Here is a 12,238-nt window from a genome sequence, read left to right as displayed (position 1 = left end):
CTGCCCTATTAAATGCTTACTACCTGATGCTGCCCTATTAAATGCTTACTACCTGATGCTGCCTTATTAAATGCTTACTACGTGATGCTGCCCTATTAAATGCTTACTACCCGATGCTGCCTTATAAAATACTCACTACCTGATGCTGCCTTATTAAATGCTTACTACCTGATGCTGCCCTATTAAATGCTTACTACCTGATGCTGCCTTATTAAATGCTTACTACGTGATGCTGCCTTATTAAATGCTTACTACCTGATGCTGCCTTATTAAATGCTTACTACCCGATGCTGCCCTATTAAATGCTTACTACCCGATGCTGCCCTATTAAATGCTTACTACCTGATGCTGCCCTATTAAATGCTTACTACCTGATGCTGCCTTATTAAATACTCACTACCTGATGCTGCCTTATTAAATGCTTACTACCTGATGCTGCCCTATTAAATGCTTACTACCTGATGCTGCCTTATTAAATGCTTACTACGTGATGCTGCCTTATTAAATGCTTACTACCTGATGCTGCCTTATTAAATGCTTACTACCTGATGCTGCCCTATTAAATGCTTACTACCCGATGCTGCCCTATTAAATGCTTACTACCTGATGCTGCCTTATTAAATGCTTACTACCTGATGCTGCCTTATTAAATGCTTACTACCTGATGCTGCCCTATTAAATGCTTACTACCCGATGCTGCCCTATTAAATGCTTACTACCTGATGCTGCCTTATTAAATGCTTACTACCTGATGCTGCCCTATTAAATGCTTACTACCTGATGCTGCCTTATTAAATGCTTACTACGTGATGCTGCCTTATTAAATGCTTACTACCTGATGCTGCCTTATTAAATGCTTACTACCCGATGCTGCCCTATTAAATGCTTACTACCCGATGCTGCCCTATTAAATGCTTACTACCTGATGCTGCCTTATTAAATGCTTACTACGTGATGCTGCCTTATTAAATGCTTACTACCTGATGCTGCCCTATTAAATGCTTACTACCTGATGCTGCCCTATTAAATGCTTACTACCTGATGCTGCCTTATTAAATGCTTACTACGTGATGCTGCCCTATTAAATGCTTACTACCTGATGCTGCCTTATTAAATGCTTACTACGTGATGCTGCCTTATTAAATGCTTACTACCTGATGCTGCCTTATTAAATGCTTACTACCCGATGCTGCCCTATTAAATGCTTACTACCCGATGCTGCCCTATTAAATGCTTACTACCTGATGCTGCCCTATTAAATGCTTACTACCTGATGCTGCCTTATTAAATACTCACTACCTGATGCTGCCTTATTAAATGCTTACTACCTGATGCTGCCCTATTAAATGCTTACTACCTGATGCTGCCTTATTAAATGCTTACTACGTGATGCTGCCTTATTAAATGCTTACTACCTGATGCTGCCTTATTAAATGCTTACTACCTGATGCTGCCCTATTAAATGCTTACTACCCGATGCTGCCCTATTAAATGCTTACTACCTGATGCTGCCTTATTAAATGCTTACTACCTGATGCTGCCTTATTAAATGCTTACTACCTGATGCTGCCCTATTAAATGCTTACTACCCGATGCTGCCCTATTAAATGCTTACTACCTGATGCTGCCTTATTAAATGCTTACTACCTGATGCTGCCCTATTAAATGCTTACTACCTGATGCTGCCTTATTAAATGCTTACTACGTGATGCTGCCTTATTAAATGCTTACTACCTGATGCTGCCTTATTAAATGCTTACTACCCGATGCTGCCCTATTAAATGCTTACTACCCGATGCTGCCCTATTAAATGCTTACTACCTGATGCTGCCTTATTAAATGCTTACTACGTGATGCTGCCTTATTAAATGCTTACTACCTGATGCTGCCCTATTAAATGCTTACTACCTGATGCTGCCTTATTAAATGCTTACTACCTGATGCTGCCTTATTAAATGCTTACTACCTGATGCTGCCTTATTAAATGCTTACTACCCGATGCTGCCCTATTAAATGCTTACTACCCGATGCTGCCCTATTAAATGCTTACTACCTGATGCTGCCCTATTAAATGCTTACTACCTGATGCTGCCTTATTAAATACTCACTACCTGATGCTGCCTTATTAAATGCTTACTACCTGATGCTGCCCTATTAAATGCTTACTACCTGATGCTGCCTTATTAAATGCTTACTACGTGATGCTGCCTTATTAAATGCTTACTACCTGATGCTGCCTTATTAAATGCTTACTACCCGATGCTGCCCTATTAAATGCTTACTACCCGATGCTGCCCTATTAAATGCTTACTACCTGATGCTGCCTTATTAAATGCTTACTACCTGATGCTGCCCTATTAAATGCTTACTACCTGATGCTGCCTTATTAAATGCTTACTACGTGATGCTGCCTTATTAAATGCTTACTACCTGATGCTGCCTTATTAAATGCTTACTACCCGATGCTGCCCTATTAAATGCTTACTACCCGATGCTGCCCTATTAAATGCTTACTACCTGATGCTGCCTTATTAAATGCTTACTACGTGATGCTGCCCTATTAAATGCTTACTACCTGATGCTGCCCTATTAAATGCTTACTACCTGATGCTGCCTTATGAAATGCTTACTACCCGATGCTGCCCTATTAAATGCTTACTACCCGATGCTGCCCTATTAAATGCTTACTACCTGATGCTGCCTTATTAAATGCTTACTACCTTAGCTGCCTTATTAAATGCTTACTACCTGATGCTGCCTTATTAAATACTCACTACCTGATGCTGCCTTATTAAATGCTTACTACCTGATGCTGCCCTATTAAATGCTTACTACCTGATGCTGCCCTATTAAATGCTTACTACCCGATGCTGCCCTATTAAATGCTTACTACCTGATGCTGCCTTATTAAATGCTTACTACGTGATGCTGCCCTATTAAATGCTTACTACCTGATGCTGCCCTATTAAATGCTTACTACCTGATGCTGCCTTATTAAATACTCACTACCTGATGCTGCCTTATTAAATGCTTACTACCTGATGCTGCCTTATTAAATACTTACTACCTTATGCTGCCCTATTAAATGCTTACTACCTGATGCTGCCTTATTAAATACTTACTTCCCGATGCTGCCCTATTAAATGCTTACTACCCGATGCTGCCCTATTAAATGCTTACTACCTGATGCTGCCTTATTAAATGCTTACTACCTGATGCTGCCCTATTAAAAGTCTTATCACCAGGATTATAAAGCAGTTGTTAAGCTGTCGAGCACTTTTCACTGCGTGTTAGATCTTAATTAGATGCTCACTACCTGATGCTGCCTTATTAAATACTCACTACCTGATGCTGCCCTATTAAATGCTTACTACCTGATGCTGCCTTATTAAATGCTTACTACCTGATGCTGCCTTATTAAATACTTACTACCTGATGCTGCCCTATTAAATGCTCACTACCTGATGCTGCCTTATTAAATGCTTACTTCCCGATGCTGCCCTATTAAATGCTTACTTCCCGATGCTGCCCTATTAAATGCTTACTACCTGATGCTGCCTTATCAAATACTTACTACCTGATGCTGCCCTATTAAATGCTTACTACCTGATGCTGCCTTATTCTCTCATATTAAATGCTCTGAAACTGTCTAATTAGAACTCCTCATGAAACTTAAGGGAGTAACTACTTCTATGATGGAATGGCCGCAAGGTAGTAATAGTACAGGTCATACTGTACTAATATGATGTAATTTGATAACGACACTATTTCATGCTTTTATGTATTTCGTTGTGGTTGCTGTTTCATAGATTATTATTAAGTCATTGCTTTTTATAATTATATCGCTGTTAGAATTTTCTTGTATCCCTATGATCTTACTTATGTAATTATATCGCTGTTAGAATGTTCTTGTATCCCTATCTTACTTTACTTTACTCTGCTTTACGTTGTTTAGCTGCAAGGCAGCAGGGTCATCTATGAAAACCACCCTTTTTCTTTTACTTCGGACAACCATGGCCGGCAGCAGCACTTACAGGAACCCGAAGGATCGATAACTAAGGCCTTTTATAATTATAATTAATAATTAATTACATAATTATACTTTGATCAGCTAAGTTAGTTTCTGCTAGACCTTGCCCGTCGGAGTAGTTTTCTAGGTGATTTATTTTTGTACGTGGTCTGGTCTATAATTATTGCTGCACAGTTCTCTCCTCCTTATCTGGCATTACAGCATTACTACTTACACTACTATACTTCCTGCCGGACAAGTTCCGAGAGAGAGGTTTTCAAGTGAAGCAGCTCCTCCGCAAGCAGCTCCTCCGCAAGCAGTTCTTCAATAAGCTCTTAGTCGTCTCCTAACTGGACAATTAGTCATTACAGTAGACGACAGATCTTTAAACTCAGTTACAAAGTGACACAAACAAGCGGCCTTATTAAAACTCTATTTTCTTTCGTGTTTTGAGTTTTTGCGACCGAAAAATTGAAATTTAATCGATTCAACTTTTAAAACATTTATTTTTAAATACGTGAAAAGTAAACCCAATTTCTAGAAAATTCAGACTGTTTCAATTAACGATGCGAATATAATGAGGTTTGGGGTCACCTATAGTTACAGTTGCTACAATTACAGTTGCTATAGTTACAGTTACTATAGTTACAGTTGCTACTATTACAGTTGCTATAGTTACAGGTGCTATAGTTAAGATAGTTACAGTTGCTACAATTACAGTTGCTATAGTTACAGTTGCTACTATTACAGTTGCTATAGTTACAGGTGCTATAGTTAAGATAGTTACAGTTGCTACAATTACAGTTGCTATAGTTATAGTTGCTATAGTTAATATAGTTACAGTTGCTATAGTTACAGTTGCTATAGTTACAGTTGCTATAGTTACAGTTGCTATAGTTACAGTTGCTATAGTTACATTTGCTATAGTTACAGTTGCTATAGTTACAGTTGCTATAGTTACAGTTGCTATAGTTACAGTTGCTATAGTTACAGTTGCTATAGTTACAGTTGCTATAGTTACAGTTGCTATAGTTACAGTTGCTATAGTTACAGTTGCTATAGTTACAGTTGCTATAGTTACAGTTGCTACAGTTACAGTTGCTATAGTTAAGATAGTTACAGTTGCTACAATTACAGTTGCTATAGTTATAGTTGCTATAGTTAATATAGTTACAGTTGCTATAGTTACAGTTGCTATAGTTACAGTTGCTATAGTTACAGTTGCTATAGTTACAGTTGCTATAGTTACAGTTGCTATAGTTACAGTTGCTATAGTTAAGATAGTTACAGTTGCTATAGTTACAGTTGCTATAGTTACAGTTGCTATAGTTACAGTTGCTATAGTTACAGTTGCTATAGTTACAGTTGCTATAGTTACAGTTGCTATAGTTACAGTTGCTATAGTTACAGTTGCTATAGTTACAGTTGCTATAGTTACAGTTGCTATAGTTACAGTTGCTATAGTTACAGTTGCTATAGTTACAGTTGCTATAGTTACAGTTGCTATCTTATCTGATTTCTATTAAAAAACTACTCATAAGATGGAAATATTCTCATACTTATGATAATCTAGTATGTTACGAACAATCGGGCATAGAATAAGCTATTGGAGTAGCATAATATGTTAATACATGAATAATGAATAACTTAATGAATAGCAATAAAAATGACCACTGTGACGTGAATCTGCAGAAGCGTGAATCAAATATTTGGTCAGGAATTATTCATTGTATATGACGTGAATGCAGTGTCATTATCAAGAGATACAGTCGCAATGGCACATAGATTAACGTTCAATAGATTTAAATTTGGACAGCAGCTAGCAACATGCTCTACTATCAGTTATTTCATTATTTTGTCATTTGTTATGAGACTGCTGATTTATTATGCTTGATTTATGATGCATACATTTTCTACATTTTCTCCGATCAGTTGCCCATGCCTGATGCTTTTATTTTCGAAAACGAGAACAAACGTAATATTTCAAGTTAAATGCAGATGTGTTAAAGTAAACACTCGATTTCCCATAAATGCTAAGCAAGTGTTATTCTAGCTGAGGTAAGATTAAGACGCTTAATTTAACCGGTTTCAGAGTCAAACCTGTTGAAATTTTCCGGGATTTTATTTTTTCGGGATTTTATTTTTCGACATATATTCAGAGCGTGATACTACGAGTGTTCATTAAACAAAAGGGCTGAAATACACTTACTAGATTGAGTGCACAATACACAAGAACTGAAGTACACTCAGTAGATTGAGTACACAGTACACAAGATACACACATCATGTAAAGCCTGTAGTGCTAACGTGCTAATGATATTACAGTTGGAACAATGCTGCCACCTTATCAATCTGTCTTACATTCACCTGACATTGTATTGATAGAGTGGAGACAGGGTGAGACAGCCTCTAAAATAAAATTACAATCAGTTTTGCGTGATTGATTCCATACACTAACTTGCGGAGGGCATCTTTAAGGTTTGCTCCTGGGATGCATTGTTCCTTTCAAACGAAATTAATTATTTATTATTTATCTTTTGTTCACAATTTTTGATGATTCCCACCCAACTTCGACTAAGGACAAGATTTCTCAGGATAATAAAGTCACGTTGCAACCTACAACACTACAATAGTACCGAAATTATGTACTACGCAACAAATTCAAATTCAGAGCTAAACATTTTCCATCATTTTCCATTATTTTTAACGCTACAGGTTCATATTATCTAACATGTATGTGTTAATATTATCGTTATCGATCGTTTAGTTCACTATTTCAATATGCGTTTGAAGTATCAGAATTATTCAGTAAAATTGTCCTTACTCGAGCCTAATCAGAGAAATTGTGAACAGAAGACCTGAAGACCATTCGATGAGACTGACTTCAGGGCGGCATCACAGCAGCCGTATGTGACAAACTACTCACAGCTTGATAGTTGTGTGACCTTTCAGACATACACTAAGTTTTCTAAAATAAGAGCTATGTTCCCTGCACATTTTTGAAGGGAAGACTGTCCGCAGAAATTTGGAGGAAATATTAAATAAGTCTGCGAGGCTTGTCGACTGGAATTATCTGGCAAGGGAATATGTTGCCACAATGTAACCATATGTCTCTTCCCTGACAATACTTTTTGTTCAGTTCGATAATTCGGCTTGACTTTGTGGCTAGGTTCGGTCTGAGTCTCCGAGAATGTCTTAAACAGTGCACGCCTCTACACTGCACTCTTTAAAACTACCTCCCCTTTTACCATGCATATTTACTACAATTGCTTTATTGTCACAGTCAGATTGAGAGAGAACGTGTTGTTATCCATTGCAGCCTGATGACCTCACTGTGAGGTAAGCTTGGACTGCTCGTCCCACGTGATACCCATATAAGGAGATAGACAGTTTTGGGAGTTCCAAATAATTTCTGATTATTCTGATTTTTTACGAAAAATGATACTGCACTGTTAGGATGAACGACGTTTCAAAGTAACAACTTCGTATTCATGCTGAAAAAATTGGTAAGGACATATAAGGAGAGTTAGTGATATCACGTGATACCCATATAAGGAGATTTAGTAAGATGCACATTTATGAAATAGGTTATGTTCAAATATCCAATTTCTCGCGTTAAGAACACTTGGGTAGTGTTAGGAATTATAAAACAGCATGGCAGCACCTACCTATGTCACCTAGCAACGCCCAATACTACTTTTTTAAGTTAATAAGATCAAGCTGTATGCTTTATATAATATTGTATGTATGTGATCGAACGGTATGCTCCGTGTACCTGTTCAAGTGGTATGCTCTGTGTACCTGTTCAAGTGGTATGCTCTGTGTACCTGTTCAAGTGATGTGCTCTGTGTACCTGTTCAAGTGGTATGCTCTGTGTACCTGTTTAAGTGGTATGCTCTGTGTACCTGTTCAAGTGGTATGCTCTGTGTACCTGTTCAAGTGGTATGCTCTGTGTACCTGTTCAAGTGGTATGCTCTGTGTACCTGTTCAAGTGGTATGCTCTGTGTACCTCTTCAAGTGGTATGCTCTGTGTACCTGTTCAATTGGTATGCTCTGTGTACCTGCTCTGTGTTCTAAGTTATAGTATATAAACTTGCTTGTAGAGCCTTGCACACGAGCTTCTTAAAATTGTAGTAATTGCAATAATGGGGCATTATTATAACATTAGTTTATATATATATAGATTAGTGTTGGTGGTAGCAAGATAATCGCAATCAAGCAGACAGGTCGAGACTCTAAAATGAGGTAATCACAGCTAAGCGTACCATTACCTCACTAGACTTAGAGAGATTATCATTACTGCAGCAGCTTCCGACTACTAGACTTTCTAAGAACTACTTCTATTTTTACATGTGAATATTAGTTTTACATGTGAATGTCACTTGAAAAATCGTTAAAAATGGAATTAAGCAATTTAAAAACGGCAGATATTGAAATAGCATTTAAAAGAGTTATCCACTTAAGCACAGGTTCACTGTATGTCGTGGGAATTAAATGGATGGTCTTTCGTTTCTTTCGTTGTATGCTGGATTTGAGCTTTAAGACATTTTTGCTTTCGTTGAGTGCCACTCGGCTAAATTTCAAACATTTTAAACTAAACTGAGTCCAATTTAATTGCTCTAGTTCTTTAGTCAGAGTTAGTGAAAAGTATTTGCTATAAGCCATAATGTTTGAAGAAGTGAGCCGTGAGGGGAGGGGGGACAGAGAGAGAGAAAGAGCCTGAATGAGGGTTCAACTTTTTACTGTATCCATTTCACATTGCGACTTTTTATGGTCCTTTTAATTGACCAACATCACTTATGTCCTGGGGGTCCTTTCCGAAACGGTACTTAAGTCAAAAATGGTACTTAAGTGAAAAGTTAAGCAACAAATATTTTCGAAATGAGACTTTAGTGCGAAAACTTAAGTCATATTTCGCACTTAAGTCTTTTTTCTTAAGTCGTGAATTTTACCTAAGTACGTACTTAAGTGCGGTGTTTTTCACTTTTAGAAACACTTTTACGAATTCTACTTAAGTCGACCATAGTCACCATACCACTTAAACTTTATTTCGGAAAGGACCCCCTGATTCTTTTTGAAGTTCTTAATGGATTTTAACGATTTTTTTTATAAGCATTTTTCAGAAAGTTTGAAGGAAATCAGAACCTCGTTAACCTCCGTGATTGCTTGTAAAATCTGGTATTTTAATATGGCGTAGAAGCATTGAATAAAATACCAACGTCTTGCCATTGTGGGAGACGGAGTATTTTCTAATTTGTGCAATGCAATTAGACTTGCTTGGCTCCCAGAGCTTGCTGTATATATATACCATGATATTCAGTAGATACCGTGCATATATATTATATATAGTACATATCTATATTATAGTATAAAGTGAATATTTTCTATTCACTCCCATCCATTGCACGGTCCGGTCTCCTCTATTTAGGTGCATGGGCTGAGGCTCCAGCTCACCTCTTAGTTAAGTTTCTCCTCACCTTTTAGTTAGTATTCAAAGGTCGGTCATTATTAAGTCCTTCTTTGACATAGTATTACAATTAGTTAACAATGAGGCGTCTATAGACTACTAAATATTACTTAGCTTCAAGGTTTCATATTTCGGATGCTCTTAAAGTTAAGTACCGAGACCATCGTTAGAATTTAGTGAGTTCTGTCTTGTACTCTTGTACTGTTCTTCATTAAGGTAGCTTTGCAGGAGTCAGTTCTGTTTTGTACTGTTTTTCATTAAGGTAGCTTTGCAGGAGTCAGTTCTGTTTTGACTTTTGTGCTGTTCTTCATTAAGGTAGCTTTGCAGGAGTCAGTTCTTTTTTGTGCTGTTCTTCATTAAGGTAGCTTTGCAGGAGTCAGTTCTGTTTTGTACTGTTCTTCATTAAGGTAGCTTTGCAGGAGTCAGTTCTATTTTGTACTGTTGAACTAATATTTGGTTTGAAGGAGACTGGTGAGGAGAATCTGTGAGATGAAGTTGGCGAGATGTTTCAGTTGAAGCTGTCCGGGTTGGAAGGAAATCAGACGAAAAAATTAGACTAGTTAAAATTTCATTTGATAATGCATATACTGTAGCTGTCCATTGAAAGCCAAAGAACTGAGACTGTTTCCACGCCATAAAACGCACCAATCTATTTGAACGGATATTAATTGGACGCTGGAAGCCCTAGCGTTCATTTTGAATGCCTTCGAGCGTTCATTTTAATGCCCATTTAAAATTACGCCCGTTCACACAATGTCCGGTCAAATTATGTCCGATAAGGTATATATAGTATATACTTCTGATATATCAGAAGTGGTACAATTTGTTGTAAGGGCACTAGATATTATAGTGATTAGTGAACAATTTATGATGAGTGATATCGTTTAACGAGATACATACATCCATAAGTATTACCCTGTGCTATGACCCTGGTCATTAGAAACACCCCTAAAAGTTCTTCCTGTGACAATCTTCTAAAGCTAAATTGGGAAAAACGTGGTCCATCTCGTGCGAACTTTCCTAATGACCAGGGTCATATATATTATATAGCTTTTAATTTAAATTACTTTGATTTTCCTTTTCTTTACTATCATATTCATTAATTTAATATCTAGTTTTTGGAGCATATTCATATGCAGCCGCTTTGACAACGGCAATCTTTATTTTCATTTGAATTGTTGATATAAGCGGGATAAAAATGCTTCACTTCATTCGTATCATTGCGGGAGTCGTGTTCTGTTGTTCACGGAGGTAGCTCATCAGGCATCAGTTGTGTCCTGTTCTGTTGTTTCTACTACGTCACATAGTGTTCGTCCGACTTACTCTCCAGTAGACTATTGTAATGCAGCATGGTTTTCTAAATGGTTCCGTAAATTTAACGAGGTCTGATCGTCATCTTCTTACTACCGTTCAGTGTTCACCGAACCTTGACTGCGGCTTTTTTTACAAGGTTTGGCCGGTAGAGGGTCCGCAGTTGTCCCATTATCTTAGTATTGCTGTACAACTACTACATATTCCGTAAATTGTTCCGAACACCAATGAATCACGAACATAATGTATTATTAACCAGACGATTGGCTACCTGCTGTGGAATAGGATTAGACTGCTATGTAGTGGTAGGTATTAGAGCACACACTGTGACATGACGTAGAGGTAGGTATTACTACTACACACACTGTGAACTGTTCCTGAATATTTCCTGCCATTAAGTATGCCTCTTACAACAGTAACGACTTACAGGTGATTAGTGGATGAAAACTAACGACTCTGTGCTCGTTGGAGTCAAAAGAAATCGTTCTTCCTAAATAGCTAAATGAGCTGATCAAACTCGTTAGTCAACTGAAAACGGATATTTTCCTCGCTAACCGGTTTATAAGTTTTAAGTGTTTACTCACTATCGGAACTACTACATCTACAAAATTTCAACTCCCTAATTAAAATATTTTCATAAGGGCGGGTACTTTATAAAAGTATATTTATACTCTCACAAAGGACTGTGATAGCACGTGGGCGCGTTAGTTAGTACGTGGGTAGGTTAGTCAGTCGGGTAAATAGGAGGGAAGTGTTGGCAAATGAGCCTCTGAATTGTCTGTTTATCAGGCGTGTTCTGGGAGTTCTACCGACCTCCCCAGCCCTTACGTACCGGTACATATTTTCGAATAAAGTTCTAGAACTTTACCGTGGAGAAGAGGATTCTGGATTAGTTGAGCTGCCCCCTCTTTAATGTTTCCAGTTTGTTAGTAACACCAGTTTCTAGTCTGTAAATGTATTAATTATACTGCGGGTTTCTAGTCTCTTCAAATTAAGGGGTGCTATTTTAGTGCCCGCAGTTAGCCAGTATAATAGGTCCTGTGTACTTTATGTTGTACTCCGGACTGTAAAGATAATAACACAGTGTAATCTGTATTCCAGCAGGTCTAATTAACCCTCTTTGCTGTTTCCTGTATATAATATATGCTGTATATAATATATATTATATATGCTGTATATAATTATGCAGACTGAGCCACTCCCACCCGTAATACCATACTTCCACATACTTTATATTACTAGCATTGTTCACACACGATCCTTAATTTGCAATAACCGTTATAATGCAACAATGGTGATATTGCCGGTATTGTGCCACCGTTACTCCCGCCACCGTTACTCCCTCCACCGTTGTCTGCTTTATGCTTGTGTGACCGCCGAATGCACTGCACCGTGTAACACAGTAATTTAACTTTATAATAATTAATCATGAGACCTCGTCTAATCAACCC

The sequence above is a fragment of the Bolinopsis microptera genome, chromosome 12, assembly GCF_026151205.1.
Source record: "Bolinopsis microptera isolate Bmic1 chromosome 12, MBARI_Bmic_1.0, whole genome shotgun sequence".
Classification (NCBI taxonomy): Eukaryota; Metazoa; Ctenophora; class Tentaculata; order Lobata; family Bolinopsidae; genus Bolinopsis; species Bolinopsis microptera.
This window is presented reverse-complemented; position numbering follows the sequence as displayed.